The sequence below is a fragment of the Leucoraja erinacea genome, chromosome 8 (genome assembly GCF_028641065.1).
Source record: "Leucoraja erinacea ecotype New England chromosome 8, Leri_hhj_1, whole genome shotgun sequence".
Taxonomy (NCBI): Eukaryota; Metazoa; Chordata; class Chondrichthyes; order Rajiformes; family Rajidae; genus Leucoraja; species Leucoraja erinaceus.
The window spans coordinates 20,338,670-20,354,746 of NC_073384.1; the positions used below are offsets into that span (position 1 = coordinate 20,338,670).

The window sequence follows — 16,077 nt, forward strand, 5'->3', positions numbered from 1 at the left end:
CAAAACCCCCTCCACGCCCATCCCTTTGCCCTGCCTTTCAGTCAATTGTTTGCCCCAATGTTTCCTCAGCATCACTATTTCCTGATAAATCTCCAACACATCTTGGTATTTTGCTATTTAAAAAAAAAGCTTTGTAAGGGCACGTTGTTGTTGTTTTCTCAGTCTTGCACAGTCAAAGAACTTGAATGAGTTCCTGTTTTCCACCGAATGACTGGGTTCTTTTACTCCATTCTTCATCGACATGCTTGTGATTATCTCTGACACTCTGTGATTTTTCCATTCCCAACCCCACATCTTGTTATTGAAAATAGGGCAATCAGCGAGTCAGGAGGAAAGCATAGAGAGAGAAACAGTTTTTCAGGTCAATGACCTGATCTCTGAACCTTTTGTGAACATCCAGTTGATCTGTAGGCTCCTCAACATATGGGGAGAGGCCTGTGGCTGAAACATTGTTCTGTCAGACCCTTCCCCAAGTGCTGCCTGCACAACTCTGCTGAAGCCACCCTCTGGAAGAAAACATCTCCTCTAAATCTTATAACTGTGCCCGACCGCTTTAGATGCCTGCTCAGAAAAAAAGCTTTCCACTATCCAACTTATTTATACTTTTCATAAATTATCATATATGTCAGTCAGGTTCCCCCTCACCTTCCAATACCCTAACGGAAAGAAACCCAACCTATGCAGTCTCTTATGACTGAAATGCTCCTTCCTGGGCAATATCTTGAAAAATCTTCTCTGCACCCTTTCCAGTGCAATCACATCCTTCTTAAAGTGGCGGCCAGGAAAGTGTATTCATTCAGATATTGAGCATCTTGAAACATCCCGAGTTGGTGAAAAGTACTATGTAAATGTAAACCTTTGGTCCTTCACTATTACAGATGTGGAACATAACTCTTCAGTACAACTTCCCACTGACATATCCCTCACAACAAAAGAAACACAAAGATATCAGGATGATTTCACAAAGGATCGCAGTCCAGAAACATTGACTGTTGCTCTTTCCACAGATGCCGCCTGATAGGAAAATAGAAAATAGGTGCAGGAGTAGGTCATTCGGACTTTCGAGCCAGCACCGGCATTCAATATGATTATGGTTGATCATAATCAGTACCTCGTTCCTGCTTTCTCCTCATATCCCTTGATTCTGTTAGCTATATCTATCTCTTGAATATATAGAGTGAATTGGCCTCCACTGCCTTCTGTGGCAGAGAATTCCACAGATTCACAACTCTCTGGGTGAAAAAGTTCTACCTCATCTCTGTCCTAAATGGTTCTGGATTCCCCCAACATCAGAAACATCCATCATCTAGCCTGTCCAATCTCTTAAGAATTTTATATGTTTCTATAAGATCCTCTCTCATCCTTCTAAATTCCAGTGAATATAAGCCCAGTAGATCCATTCTTTCATCATATGCCAGTCCTGCCATCCCGGGAATTAACCGTAAAGATAAAGGGATAACGTCACCTGAATTTTCCAGCATTGTCTGTTTTTGTTTCATCAGAAGTATGTACCACCAGTACGTGGGAAGGGACAGACACCTATGTTTCAGCCACAGGCCACTCCCCAGATGTTGGGGAGCCTACTGTTCAACTGGATTCACAAAAAGTTCAGAGATAGGGTCGTTGATCTGAAAAAACTATGTTCTCCCTCTATGCTTTCCTCCTGACTCGCTGATTGCCCTATTTTCAATAACAACTTGTGGGGTTGAGAATGGAAAAAACACAGAGCGTCAGATATGATCACAAGGGTGTCGATGAAGAATGGAGTAAAAGAACCCAGTCATTCGGTGGAAAACAGGAACTAATTCAAGTTCTTAGGCTGTGCAAGACTGAGAAAACAACAACTTGCCCTTACAAAGCATTTCTATTAAGAATAGCAAAACACCCCAAGATATATTGGAGATTTATCAGGAAATAGTGATGCTGTGGAAACATTGGGGCAAACAAATGACAGAACAGCAGGGCAAAGGGATGGGCGTGCGTGGAGGGGTTTGTGGGACCAAGTATTAGCAAATACTTTACCACAATAACTGTGTCCGCTTTTATTGTCTGCACTGCAACCTCCTAATGGTGTGTTCACCTTTAATGTAGTTAGGATAACCATTAGTGATCTGCCCCTTTCACCCCCGACTACATCCCTTGCAAAGCGCCTGCACTGCACACTGCAAGTTCTGCTGGAAATGCGAGCAGTGCCGTGGGACTAGAGAGCTACCAATGCTGCACTGCTGTTTAAGTTGGAAGGAAGGGTTGTTAAATGAATTGGCTTGCAATCACTCAGTTACATCAGTGGTGAGCAAATTATTCTTATCTTTTCAAAAAGACAGTGTCTTCACCTCAGGCAGTCTCTTGGGGCATGGGTATACTTGCTCCCACACTTATGGTTGATGAGATAAATATGGGTATTGCAGATTCTTCCACAGATGGGGCAAGAAATTTCCAATGAAAGAAGAGAACAGGTATTCAGTTAAGTGATTTGCCATGGGGCAAAATAACCAGAGTGGCATTTCAAAGTAGATACAAAATGCTGGAGTAAATCCATGGGACAAGCAGCATCGCTGGAGAGAAGGAATGGGTGACGTTTCAGACTGAGAGTCAGGGGAGAGGGAAACTAGACATATGGAAGGGTACAAAGAGAATGTAAGATGTGAAAAGGACTGATCAAAGCAGATGCTGATCAAGGAAACTGCACGGCATGATGGAGCAGCAGTAGAGTTGCTACCTTACAGCGCTTGCAGTGCCGGAGACATGGGTTCGATACCAACTACGGGTGCTGTCGGTACGGAGTTTGTACATTCTCCCCATGGTCACGTTGGTTTTCTCCAATATCTTCGGTTTCCTCCCACACTTCAAAGATCTACAGGTTTGTAGGATAATTGTTGTACAGTATGTGTAAGTTGTCCATAGTGTGTGTAGAATAGTGTTAATGTGCGGGGATCGCTGATCGCCGCTGACCTGGTGGGCTGATGGGCCTGTTTCTGTACTGTATCTCTAAACTAAACTAAACTAAAAATGTACAATGAATAGCTCATTGCTGGCTAAGGAGAAAGTGACAGCAAGGCATACAAACAGTAAAACCTTAAGCAGGTTCTATATGTGCTTTCAGTACATGGGGACTTCATTTCAAAACGTTCAGATCAATCAGGGAAGCCAGCATGGACTTGGTGGGAGAATATGGTGCCCAACCGATTTGGCTGAATTTCCTGATGTAGTAGAGTGGCGTAGTAGATGGAGCCACTACCTCACAGAGCAGGAGAGACTCAGCTTCAATCCTGACCTTGGGTACAAACTGACCTTGTGTGGTTGGAATCACAAACTCACTGCCTGAGGAGATGGTGGAGGCAAAGACACTCACAACACTTAAGAAATATTTAAATGAACATCTGAATCCTTAAGGATTAGAAGGCTATTCACCAAGTGCTGATAAATCGATATCTGCTAGTCAGCATAAACATAGGAGGCAGAAGTGCATGTGTCTGTTCTGTATGTCTCTGACTTTCAGTTTCCAAATGCAGTGACTATTTGTTTTTAATTTATTTATATGTTTGTGGTATGCCAGGATTTATTGTCTATCCTTAGTTACCCTGGAGTGAGGAGGCAGTTAAGAGTCAACCACACTGGTATTAGACAGCGGCTTGTGGAAGTTGACTTGGAATAGGTAGTTTACTGGCAAAGAAATGCCTGGCAAGTGAGAGGCCATGACAGCTGAGATATCGAGAGTTCAGTTGCAGTTTAGTTGATTGTCACATGTACCGAGGGACAGTGAAAAGCTTTTGGTTGCGTGCTAACCAGTCAGCAGAAAGGCAATACCTGATTACAATCGATCCATTTACAGTGTATAGATACTTGATAAGGGAATAACGTTTAGTGCAAGGTAAAGCCAGCAAAGTCTGATCAAGGATAGTCCGAGGGCCATCAAAGAGATAGAAAGTAGTTCAGCATTGCTCTCTGGTTGTGGTAGGATGATTCAAGGTCCGATAATAGACAGTAGACAATGGACAATAGGTGAAGGAGTAGGCCATTCTTATAGCACCACCATTCAATATGATCATGGCTGCTATACTCAACTCCTCTTGTTATGAAGGCCAACATGCCATTCGCTTTCTTCATTGCCTGCTGTATCTGCATTCTTGGTGACTGATGAACAAGGACCCCCAGATCCTGTTGACTGATGAACAAGGACCCCCAGATCCTGTTGACTGATGAACAAGGACCCCCAGATCCTGTTGTACTTCTCCTTTTCCCAACTTGACACCATTTAGATAATAATCTGCCTTCCTGCTTTTGCCACCAAAGTGGATAACCGCATGTTTATCCACATTAAACTGCATCTGCCATGCATCTGCCCACTCACCCAACCTGTCCAATTCACCCTGCATCCTCATAGCATCCTCCTCACAGTTCACACTGCCACCCAGCTTTGTGTCATCTGTAAATTTGCTAATGTTACTTTTAATTCCTTCATCTAGATTATTAATGCATATTAGAAATAGCTGTGGTCCCAGCACCGAGCCTTGCGGTACCCCACTAGTCATTGCCTGCCATTCTGAAAGGGACCTGTTAATCCCTAGTCTTTGTTTCTTGTCTGCCAACCAATTTTCTATCCATGTCAGCACCCTATCCCCAATACCATGTGCCCTAATTTTGCCCACTAATCTCCTATGTGGGACCTTATCAAATGTTTTCTGAAAGTCCAGGTACACTACATCCACTGGCTCTCCCTTGTGCATTTTCCTGGTTACATCCTCAAAAAATTCCAGACGATTAATCAAGCATGATTTCCCCTTCGTAAATCCATGCTGACGGACTGATCCTGTTACTGCTATCCAAATGTGTCGCTATTTCATCTTTTATAAATGACTCCAGCATCTTCCCCACCACCGATGTCAGGCTAACTGGTCTATAATTCTCTGTTTTCGCTCCCTCTTTTCTTAAAAAGTGGGGTAACATTAGCCATCCTCCAATCCACAGGAACTGATCCTGAATCTATAGAACATTGGAAAATGATCACCAATGCGTCCACGATTTCCAGAGCCACCTCCTTAAGTACCCTGGGATGCAGACCATCAGACCCTGGGGATTTATCAGTTTTCAGTCCCCACACCATTTCCTACCTAATGTGCATTTCCTTCAGTTCATAAGTGCATGAGGGAGATTGTTTGTGCCCTCCTTAGTGAAGACGGATCCAAAGTACGGATACAAAGTACCAAAGTACAAAGTATCTGAATCTTCCTGGTAGTGTGAAGGGAAACATAGGTAGGAGTCAAGAACTGTGGATAACAAGAGATATTGATGCTCTGGTCAGTAAAAAGAAGTGGCCTGTGTCATGTACATTTAGCTGGGATCATAAGAATATCTGGAAGAATATAAGTGTTGCTGGAGTATACTTCAGAAGGAACTCAGGAGAGTACTTTGTGTCTATTTTTATGTAAAATGGAACCACACAGTGCACCTGAAACTTTGTGATGGGTCCATGGAGGGGGAGGTAGGTGGGGTTGGTGGCATCAAGGGGTTGGTGGGGGGTGGAAAGCTGTCACCAGGCTTTTGACTTAATTTCAAGAAAAGCAAATGCAGGGGCATGCTTGGGGTGCATCATCTTCTGTTAACTAATGTCAATGAACAAAGAAAGCAGCAGGTGAGAGATAAATATAAAGTAAAAACACAGCAGATCAGGCAACATTTGTGAAACGTCTGCAGGGTATTGCTTTTGAAAGAAAAATACAGCCTCCAATCCATGCAGTGAGTAGTGGAATTGTATTTCCATTCAAAGGAGCACAACAACAGAGCAAAGTTCCTTTGGTCACGATACAAGAATTTTTATTTTTCCGGATGTAACAAATGACTGACAGGTGGTTCTACAGAGTTGGAGCGTTAATGTTTTTGGGCTGGTGTTTCTTACAGTAAATTCCCCTAGACTCTTTGCTATGTATATTCATTGACAGGATATGAGTATCACTGACATATGGTGGAGTGACTTGCCTGAAGTTCTAAGCACCAGACTGGAGAACTTGAATTTGACCCAAGCCTCCCAGAGACCCAAATGTAAATGTTGGCTTGAGTCCGGCCTCAAGAGTCTAGAGTGTTTAATCATCATATGCACCTGGTGCAGAACAATGAAATTCTTATTTGCTTCAACTTTACAGGCACATTGACAACAAAAACACGCAACAAATAAATTTATAATAAGTAATAATAAATTATTAGCATGAGTATTTAACCATAGCATGAAAGCGCAAACCAGACCATTATAAGTTCATAACTTCTCGGAGCAGAATTAAGCCATTTGGCCCATCGAATCGACTTCGCCATTCAATCTTGGCTGATCTATCTTTCCCTTTCAATCCCATTCTCCTGCCTTTTCCCCATAACCCCTGACACCCTTACTAATTAAGAATCTATCAATCTCCACCTTAAAAACATCAATTGACTTGGTCTGCACAGCCTTCGGTGACATGAATTTCACAGTGTCGCCACCCTCTGACTAAATAAATTCCTCCTCATCTCCTTTCTAAAGGTACGTCCTGAAAATGAGTTTCTCATCCCAGGATGTTGTCCTTGGCTCTACGACCAAAAGTGGAAACATCCTCTCTACATTCACTCTAAACTGGCTTTTCACTATTTGGTAAGTTTCAATGAGAATCTCCAGCAAGTACAGGCAAAGTACATCATATGTTAACCCAATCACTCCTGGGACCATTCTCGTAAACCTTCTCTGGACCCCCTCCAGCACCAGCACATACTTCCTCAGATATGGGGCAACAAACTGCTCACTATACTCCAAATGCAATCTGACCAGTGACTTATACAGACTCAGTATTACAAAGATCATATTACTATCTCTCCAGGGGTCAGAACTTGCTGGAATGACTAGCCTGGTGCAGAAGCAACTTCAGGATTGGTTTGATCCAAGTCAGTGTCGGGTGCCAGGATTGGATGCACACTTGGTCAGGGAAGGGATGAGGGTCTTGACCAGGAATCGGTTTTAAATTTGAATTGGAGCTTATGGCAAGCTGTGCCAACAGACAAGGGAGTATACAGGGACCCTTCCTTGGGCACTGATGCACTTTGACTCAATTGCAATTGGCAAGGGAGAGAACAGGGAGCATTTTCCAGGATCAATGAGCACTTTCCCACATAACAATGTTAAGTGGTTCTCATTGCTGCAGGTGGCTTCCTCTCAAAGAAGATGGTGAGGTGGGTAAAGGGCATTCACTGGGCATGGATACCAAGTAAGGGTCTATCTCCTGGCACAATGTTCAGTAAATATCTCCAAATCAGACACTGTAAAATATACAATGGTTCAGATCAGGGTTTAATTTTACACCCAAACAGTCTGTGCATGGGCGCAGGTTCCTTCCCTGAAGGAAGTCCGTGAACCAGATGGATTTTACAGCAAATCCCTTCGATTCTCAGCCAGTATTACTGAAAGGAGCCGCTTATTCCAAATTCTTTTCACTGTTTGAATTTAAATTCCCAGCTGCTGTGATGGGATTCCAACTTATGTCTCTGGATCAATAGTCTGGGGCTGTGGAAATTAGTCTGGGAACTTAACCATTTCACTGCCACAACTCTGTGGCGATGCAGCTCCCAGCTTATATCGTGCGAGCTGAATGATCTCAGGACAAGTCCAATAGGGTATTTGGTGCAGCATTTCTTTACTTTCATTTTATTTGCTTTAAAAAAAAGTAACCCCATGGATCTTGGTTGATAGTTTTGCATTCTTTCTATGCATTCTTAGAGGGCAGTTCCAGAACTGATGTATAGAAAATACCATTTAAAAATGGGACCACGACCGATTACATTTATTTTATCTTATCTTCTTTAGCATGTTGCGATGGGCATGTCAATAAGTTTCTCATAAAAATATTGATGCATTTAATGGTGACTCCCACTCTGACACTTCCGTTTTCTCCCTTTCACCCTCCTTCTCTTCTCCTTTTGCTTTTAAACCTGCTTATTTAATTTTAATTCCACTCCCTCCCTGACTTCTCCGCTCTCCCATTTCTCATCCTGCCTTTTGCACTCTCTCTCGTATCCTTATTTATTCTGCTGACATTCGCTCTCTCTCACCTTCCTGCTCTCACTCGCTCTCCCTCCCTCTCTTCCCATCCCTCCTTCACCTCCCTCCCCTTTTATCTTTACCTCCCTTCCTCTCTTTACCTCCCTCTTTCTTAACCTCCCTCTCTTTATACCCTCCCTCTCTGTCCCTCCGTTCCCCTCTCTTTCCCTCCCTCTCCCACTGCCACTCTCTCTCGCTCACACGGCGCCTTCTCCCTGGAGCATGTTGGCAATGGCTGAACTTTGCCCCGTATCTGCTGAGTTCAGTTGAATGCAGTGACGTCTCGAGTTGTTTGAGCTGCACAACAGGAAACGCTCTCACGGCCTCCCCTCTTCCTGCTTCGCAAGGGGAAAAAACACACACACACACCTCTGACTGCAGGCAGCCAGCTGAGCCGTACTCACTTTCATGTCCGCACTCTGCACCCAGCCAGTGTGGCTGCCCGCCTCCTGAATGACGGCCCCAATTCCGCAAGGCAGCCAATGATCCGGCAGGTGGTGCTTCCCGAGACGCTGATGTAAGAAACCTAATCATCTGCTGTGAAGAAGTGACAGAGGGGGAATACAGTTTTATGTTGCAATGGCTTTAGTTGACGGAGCATGTGCATGCACAGGCGTCTTTGAGAGAACCAGGATAAAAGGTGCCTAATGACCCTAGGGAGAGTCCACCAGTTACACTATGTGTGGAGGACAGAGTGTCAGGTGGGCCAACAGCTTGCATTTTCTGTGTGTCTCTAGACCTGATCCGTTTATTATTTAATTGTGATAGAGGGCCCTGTGTTTTATTTTAATTTTAAGATGGTTAATATATTATTTCCTCCTCTTTCCCTTTGCCGGCGCTTGAAGGGAACCCTTTGGCGTTTAAAAAATAAATAAATGCATGATTGAATAGGACGTGTCAGTGCGCCGATCTCACCCTCAAACCATGCGGCTGTCTGTTTGATCGGCTGACTTTCCACAGCACCACCCACCCCCCTCCCACCACCCCGCCGTAGCCACCACATACATTCTTCCTGCTCTTGGGGGCAGGTACTTCCAAAAGCGCATTGGTGGAGTGCAGTTAACCAGAGGTTACAAAAGAGCTGCTGCAGATACCTATAATTAGAGTGACAAGTTCACAGCTGAAGGCTGGCTCTCGATTTTCTCTCTCCCCCCCCCCCCCCCCCTCTCCTCTCCCACCATGTCCGATGGAAACTTGGCTGTTTTATTTTCTTCTTCTTGCTGTCAGTCTAGGTTCTGGTGTCTGTAGAATTTAACCTTGTGCGGGATTTGCTTCCTGTAGGTTGCGGGAGGGGTGGAGGGAGTACTGTAAGGAGCCAGATGGTTATGACGGTTTAACTTGGCATCAGGGAAAGCATTGCATTTCTCCAGCGCTGCCAGCTCTTTCTTTTTACACATCTCAAGACCCTCATATTATTGCTGGCACCGAGGAGAGCCCCTCAGTTGAGTGTCTCCATGGTATTAAATGATGTCTGTACATGCCAGAGTATGGAAGGGGATATCTCGTCCCCATCCAGTTTCCTTTCGCCTATGTGTGCCCTGTTCCAGCCCCCAGGTATTTTCAAAGGTGCTGACTCATACTGAGGTCAACTCTACAGAGGGATCCCGATGAAAGCTGACGTTAGACTGGATAGGAAATGACAGGGGTCACATGGAACAGTAGAACATGGAATAGTACAGCACAGGTACAGGCCTTTCAGCCCACCATGTCTGTGCCAAACATGATGCCAAATTAAACTAATCTTGTCCTCCTGCACATGATCCATATCCTCCATATCCATGTGTCTATCTAAAAGCCTCTTCTAAAAAATCTTATATAACACTATTATATCTGCTTCCACCATCACCTCCAGCAGTGTATTACAGGCCATCATCTCTCTCTGTATTAAAAAATCTTGTTCCCCATATCTCGTTTAAACTTTCCCTCTCTGACTTTAAAGCTATGCCCATCTTGTTTGACATTAATATCTGGGCTACTTAAATGTCTGCATGTGTGCATGACACAGGGTCAAGCAGCATGGAGACATTACCTTTGGCCCACCAGTTCCGTGTCAACTATGCCAACCCATTAGTTGCTACACTGATTCCATTTTTTATTCTCTCCACAATCCTATCAACAGATTCTGCCACCCATCTCCATCCGACAATGGGCATTTAACTGACTAACCCACAATGCCTACAGATATGGACATGTATTATAATTATAAATTACCATTGTTGCTATTCTTCAAAAATACTTTGCAAAGACTTGAGATAGGGAAGAATGAATTAGAAATCCAGGTCTTGTATAGTTATATATATATATGTATATATATATATATATATATATATATATATATGAATTCTTTTGCATGTATGGATGTATACACGTGAATAACATGTGCTAGTTAAGTGTCAAATTGTTAAATTAATAATCAGTTCCACAAGTGAGTTCATCAGGTGAAATTTGACACTGGGTATTGCAGGGAGATATTGGGGCAAAATAACCAGAAGGCATGTCAAGGAGCTCGGTTTTAAGGAGCCTTTAAGACGGTGAGGCCAATTTTGGAGTATGGTGTACAATTTTGGTCGCCTAGTTATAGGAAGGATGTCAACAAAATAGAGAGAGTACAGAGGAGATTTACTAGAATGTTGCCTGGGTTTCAGCAACTAAGTTACAGAGAAAGGTTGAACAAGTTAGGGCTTTATTCTTTGGAGCCCAGAAGGTAAAGGGGGGACTTGATAGAGGTCTTTAAAATGACGAGAGGGATAGACAGAGATGACGTGGATAAGCTTTTCCCACTGAGAGTAGGGAAGATTCAAACAAGGGGACATGACTTGAGAATTAAGGGACAGAAGTTTAGGGCTAACATGAGGGGGAACTTCTTTACTCAGAGAGTGGTGGCTGTGTGTGGAATGAGCTTCCAGTGAAGGTGGTGGAGGCAGGTTCGTTTTTATCATTTAAAAAATAAATTGGATAGTTATATGGACGGGAAAGGTATGGAGGGTTATGGTCTGAACGCAGGTGTATGGGACTAGGGGAGAATACGTGTTCGGTATTTGAGGCCAGTTCATTGGCTATATTTAAGATTGAGTTAGATGTGGCCCTTGTGGCTAAAGGTATCAGGGGGTATGGAGAGAAGGCAGGCACGGGATACTGAGTTGGATGATCAGCCATGATCATGTTGAAAGGCGGTGCAGGCTCGAAGGGCCGAATGGCCTACTCCTGCACCTATTTTCTATGTTTCTATGTTTTTTTTATCTCCTTTTTTTGCCTTGGCTTGTAGATTCAGAAGGTTTACACTGAGGATAGACACAAAATGCTGGAATAACTTTGTGGGCCAGGCAGCATCTCTGGATAAAAGAAATAGATGATGTTTCTGCTCGAGACTTCTTTGAGACATTGAGGAGTGGTACTGGGGCCCTGGTATCCAAGAGGCAGCACAGGATTTAAAGCATATGATCTGGGATGCGCAGCAACAGAAATGTGGATGAACTCAAACTGATGCAGGTTAACAAAAAAATATGTTGAATGTGGGTGCTTGGTCAGGAGAGCATTCAAATAAAAATCAGAAACGCTGGAAGTACTCAGTGGGTCAGGCAGCATTTCTGGAGAGGCGATAAGAGTTGGCCTTCAGTTCAATGACCTTTGATCAGAACCTGGCAAGGGTTTGTGTGAAACAGGTCGTGAGAGGTAGGAAAAGTGGGGAGGGCAGCGGAGAGTGAAAGGGAGGATCTGTGGAGGGCAGGAAAAACTGAACGAGAAAAGATTGATATTAAGTTGTGACAAGAGGTGATACAGGTCCAAAGTAATGAAGATACTGTAGCTCTCTGAGGTAAACAGATGTATGGTTGAGGATTTCAGGGGCAGCTGTGCTAGGCAGGGTGGGACTAGAGCGGTAGACTATATGAGGAGAAAGGCGAGGGTGAAGTGAGTGGCGGAATACTGTACAATACTCCAGGTCAGGCCTTGCCAAGGTCCTGTGTAATTGCAGTGATCTCTTTATTTCTGTGCTCTGTTCACAATGAGAGCCATTATGCCATTTACTATCCCCAATCTGTGCAGCCCTGCACACACCAGGTCCCTTTGACCATCAATGCTAAATCACTCAGCACAAAAATACCAAGCATTTTTTATTTGTATCCATTCTGGGCGAGTCCCATTTGCCTGCATTTGACCCATATCTCCCCAAACTCTTTCCTTCCATATATTTGTCAATATGTCTCGTAAAAGTGATAATTGTATCCATTTCTATAGCTTCCTGTGGCCACACATTCTTAGCTTGTCTATATCTCTCTGAAGCCTCTTTGCATCCTACTGTCTGTTTGTAATCCTGCCCCATCAGCGTACTTAAAAATATGACATTTGGTCCCCTCAGGAAAATTGATTGTGCAGTGCTAGAATCCAAGTACTGTTTCCTGCACCACCTAATAGGGACCTGTTCATTCCCACATTTACCATTCTGCTCTCACCAATTCTCAGTCCATGTCAGTACATTACCCCTGACTCCATGTTTTCTAACCTTGATGACCATTGTCTTGTGTGGGACCTTATTGAAAACCTTCTGAAAATCCCAAATCACTACATCTATTAGTTCTACCTTATCTATTTTAATAGTCACATTCTTAAACAACTCCAATAGATTAGTCGAAAATGATTTCCCTTTGAACATTCCATGCTGACTGCTCAATTCTATTATTGTTTTCTTGCAGTTTTACCATTACATCTTTAATTTATAGATTTAAGCATTTTTCTTGTCATTGATATTCAATAACAGGTCAGTAGTTTTCTCTGTCTCTGTCTCCTTTCTGAAGTGGTCGGGTGAAACGTTCTAAGAATTGTATAAAATGTAAGAAGAAGGGTCTCGACCCAAAACGTCACCTATTCCTTTTCTCCAGAGATGCTGTTTGACCCGCTGAGTTGCTCCAGATTTTTGTGTCTACCTTTGATTTTAACCTACATCTGCAGTTTCTTCCTACTCATGAAATCTTCTCTCATTCTTCTAATCTCTGACAAGAATGTCAGTGAGAGTAGGAACAGAAAGAGTGTATGTGAGGGGAGAAAAGGAAGATAGGACAGGTGAATGCGTAGTTGAGGAGTTGATGTAGGGGACAGGCAGGGCCGGATTAAGACCCATAGAGGCCCTTAGTACTTAAAAGATTTTGGTGCCCCCATATATGTGTAATTCAAAATATAAACAATAATAAACCATAAAATAATTTTTTATTTTTCAAAATGAAACAAAACTAACAGTAAGATGGAAAATAATGTTTATTTTTGTATACTTCCAATCATATAAACCACTTTGAATATTATTTTAGCAAGTGATTTATTTTGTTCCGTAAACCATTTACCATTTCTGTGGTGCCCCCCTTCCCTTGATGTGCTTATTTTGCTCAATGGTTAATCCAGCCCTGGACAGGGATTTTGAGTTTTGGACCATTCGTATCTCTTCTTGGGCAGAGATGAATTGTGCAAGAGGGGCGTGTTGCATTTGACTTGGAGGGGAGAACCAGTATCTTAGCGGGAAGGTTTGCTACTGCTAATCAGGAGGACCTAAACTAAATAGGATCCAGTGCAGCAGTGAGGCAGCATGGAGACTGGACGTTGCTACGGATGTCAATGACAGCAAGTTCAGTAAAGGCCAGAGCATGGCAGGGAGTGGAGAAAGACGGTTAGATAAAATTACATTTAATTCAATAATAGAGGTTTGACAGGTAAGGCGGAGAACTCGGAAGGTGGATAGTTATGTTCGTCTGGGATGTTATAGCCATTACTGAAACCTGACTAAGGGAGGGAGAGGACTGATGGGTTAATGTCCCGGGGCACATACGGTATAGGTGAGACAGAGATGGGATGAAAGAGAAGGGGGACTTACTTTATTGATTAAGGAGAACGTCACGGCAGTGGTCCTAAAAGACATTACAGTAAACCGTCGCAATAATGGATGTCCACATATCGGATTTCGGTTATACATATCAACATATCCATTCGTGAAGGTGGCGTCGGTACCGGACCCGTGTTTGCCACACCGCGTCTGGAGCTGTGGGCTCCCCGGCCTGTGAATTCCTACTTGTTTAACTCCCCACCCCTCAGCCTCAATAGTGCGTCTCTTCTCTCTCGGCCTCTGGTTAAATTCCCCTCCCCCCCTTACTCGGTTATAGTGGACAATCTGCAATAACACACCATCCCCCAGTGGTCCGTTGTTCGTTGTTACGAGGGTTTCCTGTACTGAAGGAACATCGAATGAGGCGATATGTGTGGAGCTGAGAAATAAAAAGGGAATGATCACCTTGTCGGGATTGTGCAATGGGCCCCAAATGGTAATTGGGAATTAGCGGAGCAAACATACTGGGAGATTGCAGACAGCTGCAAGATTATTAGCGTTATCATAATAGGGGCTATTAACCAAAATAGACTGGGACTGTCATAAGAATACGTGTCACACGTTGATGGGTCGGTAAAGAAGAATTTTGCTGTACGAAAGATGAGATTAAGCTGGAAAGAGTACAGAGAAGATTTTTACGAGGATGATGCCAGGACTCAAAAACCTGAGCTATAGAGAGAGTTTGGGTAGCAAACCTTGGAGCACAGGATGCTGAGGGGAGATCTTAAGGAGGTATAAAGTTATGAGGGGAATAGATAGGTGAATGCACAGTCTTTTACTCAAATTAGAGAAATCAAGAACCAGCGGACAGACGTTTAAGGTGGGAGGGGAATGTTTAATAGAAACTTGAGGGGCAACCTTATCAGTTGGAGGGTGGTGGGTATATGGAACGATCTGCCAGAGGAAGTCATTGAGGCATTTAAAAGACACGTATAGATACATGGATTGGAAAGAGGGATATTGGTCTAGCACTGGCAAATGGCTTGGATGAGGTGTCTTGGTTGGTATGGACGAGTTAGGTCGAAGGGCCTGTTTTCATGCTGTCTAACTATGTCTCTTGTGCCAAGGGCTTAGGCACTGTTTACATGGATTACAGGAAGGCCTTTGATAAAGTTTTGAATTATAAGCTGCTCTAGAACATTAGATCGCATGGGATCCAGGGAGAATTAATTAACTGGATACTGACTTGGCTTCATGGAAGGAAGAAGTGTATGGTGGTGGAAAGTTGTTTTTCAGATTGGAGGCCTGTGACTGGTGGTGTGCCTCAGAGATCATTGCTGAGCCCATTGCTGCTTGTCATCTATATCCAAGATTTGGATGAAAATGTACAAGGCATGATAAATAAATTTGCAGTTGATGCTAAAATAGGTGGTGTATGATAATAAAGATGATCATCACGGATTACGGCAGGATCTTGCTCAGCTGGGCAAGTAGGCCGAGGAATGGCAAGTGGAGTTTAATTCAGATGCATGAGGTGTTGTATTTTGAGGAGTCAAAGCAGGGCAGGACTTTCACAGTGAAGGGTAGGGCCTGCGGACTGTTGTAGAACAGAGCGATCTCGGGATACAGGTACACAGTTCCCTGACATGAAGAGTCCCAACAGTGCTGGAGTTGGGAGAGGATCAAATTATAGCGCAGAGCAGGATAGGCTAGGTATACGGAATGAGCTGCCAGTTGAAGTAGTCGAAGCCAGTATGATAACAATATTTAAAATACATTTGGACTGGCATAATAATAGGAAAGTTTTAGAGAGATATGGACCAGGTGAGATATGGATCAGGTGGAGGCAAATAGGACTAGGTTGGATGGGGTCATAATTTCTGAGTTGTGCCACAGGGCCTGTTTCAATGCTGTATGACTCTATGACTCCATGACCAAGCAGAGCAGTTAATAGAAACATCAAACCCAGGCGTTCCACACCAGTGCAGTACAGTTCCACCCTACTTAATGCAAACAAAATGCTTCTTCGGTGATGTAGCTCTCCTGTGCAAGCTGTGAATATACAGACTCTCTTACGGATGGATGACCTGTTGATGTTCTCACTCCAGACTTCTAGGGGGATGGCTGTGGAAGGGACAGGTTCTTAATATGCCCTGTGCATCCAAGTGAATTGTTTACTGTTTAATGGACCAGTGGTGGGGGTGAAGTAATGTTT

At 43.6% G+C, this 16,077-nt stretch overlaps 1 protein-coding gene across 4 annotated transcripts in view; it reads left to right on the forward strand.

Annotated features, from left to right (window-relative positions):
* Positions 1-16,077, forward strand: part of hivep2a (HIVEP zinc finger 2a) — a 242,161-nt gene that overhangs the window by 15,332 nt on the left and 210,752 nt on the right. For 2 of the 4 annotated variants that reach the window (XM_055639144.1, XM_055639147.1), the window contains exon 1: positions 8,580-8,757. The exons of 1 other annotated variant lie outside the window; for it this stretch is intronic. The gene's annotated coding sequence lies outside the window, so the exon portion shown is untranslated. One more of the 4 variants, XM_055639149.1, reaches the window with a different exon arrangement.